The sequence below is a fragment of the Lucilia cuprina genome, chromosome 6 (genome assembly GCF_022045245.1).
Source record: "Lucilia cuprina isolate Lc7/37 chromosome 6, ASM2204524v1, whole genome shotgun sequence".
NCBI classification, from domain to species: Eukaryota; Metazoa; Arthropoda; class Insecta; order Diptera; family Calliphoridae; genus Lucilia; species Lucilia cuprina.
Window position 1 is genome coordinate 7,383,708 of NC_060954.1, and position 1,573 is coordinate 7,385,280.

The following is a 1,573-nucleotide window of genomic DNA, read 5'->3' on the forward strand; positions in this document are numbered from 1 at the left end:
CTAGTCTATAGTCTAGTCTTTAGTCTAGTCTATAGTCTAGTCTATAGTCTTGTCTATAGTCTAAACTATAGTATAGTCTATAGTCTAGTCTATAGTCTAGTCTATAGTGTAGTCTATAGTATAGTTTATAGTCTAGTCTATAGTCTAGTCTATGGTCTAGTCTATAGTCTACTCTAGCCTATAATCTAGGCTAAACCCTAAAATCTAAAAAGTCTAGTGTTTAGCCTACTCAAGTCTACAAGTTATTCTTTATACCAGTGTTTATTGTCCATTTTCGGATTCGCTTACTTTTATTATAAATTATTTATTGTCTAAGAACAGTATTTAAGTTTTAATGATCATTTTGACTTCAACGATTTATAGTATATCATATTAGTAAAATCTATCTGCACACTTAAATATCCTTTCACTCTAAAACACACTCTATAAATGTATTCGTAAATACAATAATAATTATAATGATTAATGATTTAAAGAATAGAAATAGAAATGTAATGAATATTACGCGTTTCTTTTGTAAATATGCCACCAAAGAATACCCAGGAACTCAAAATAATACAAGACAAACGAATCAACATAAAAAACTGACTGACAAACGAATGAATGCATGGATGGACAGACATGTTTAAAAAACAACTAAAACTAAATCTTTAAAGGTACGAAATACGAATCATTATGCGAATGTTTGTCTAGTCACTGTCAGTTCTTTTAAAATAAAAATAAAAAAACATAAAAATAAATGTGTTTGAAATGAAACTGACTGTCTGTTTGTTTGTCTGTCTGTCCAGAGTGACTATTTTTGTCGTTTAATGCTTCAAGTATGTGTTGCAGGCACGAGTGTACACATTCATCTATGTGGTTAGTACATATTTACGTATCTTTGTTTGAAAGTGTATCTGTGTGGTAGAGTAATAGTTGAACTTAATTTTTTATTATTATTATTTTTCTTAAAACTTGTACTTTTAGCAAAACAATATCTCATTGTCATAATGGACACGCTTGACAATAAATAAAAATAAAATTAAGTAACAGCAAAAAAAAGAAAACTTCCTTAAGCTGTCATTCATGTTGACTAGTCACAGAGTTATTCATACAAATGAAGTCAAGGAATATGTTCTTTTATTTTTCTTCTGTTACTTAAGTATATATATATGAGTTATATTTAAAACTCTTCCAAACGTTTTTAGTTTATTATAATGACCAACCATTGGCCAGTCATTGTATTGAAGCCTGTTGTCATCATTATACCTGCAAAATGGTTGGAGACGTTTGTAATTTACTAGATTTGAAATGGTATTTTAAATACAACATCTATACTTTTCTAGTTGTAGCCCATTGATTGTTAAGCACCTAGAAAAGTCAATATAAAAATCCTTTAAACTTAAGGAATATTATTAGTGAGGGATAAAAGTCGAGATAAGAAAAGGTACAACTATAATATACTGGGCTAGACTAGACTATAAAGTAGACTATAGACTAGACTATAGACTAGACTATAGACTAGACTATAGACTAGACTATAGACTAGACTATAGACTATACTATAGACTAGACTATAGACTAGACTTTAGAC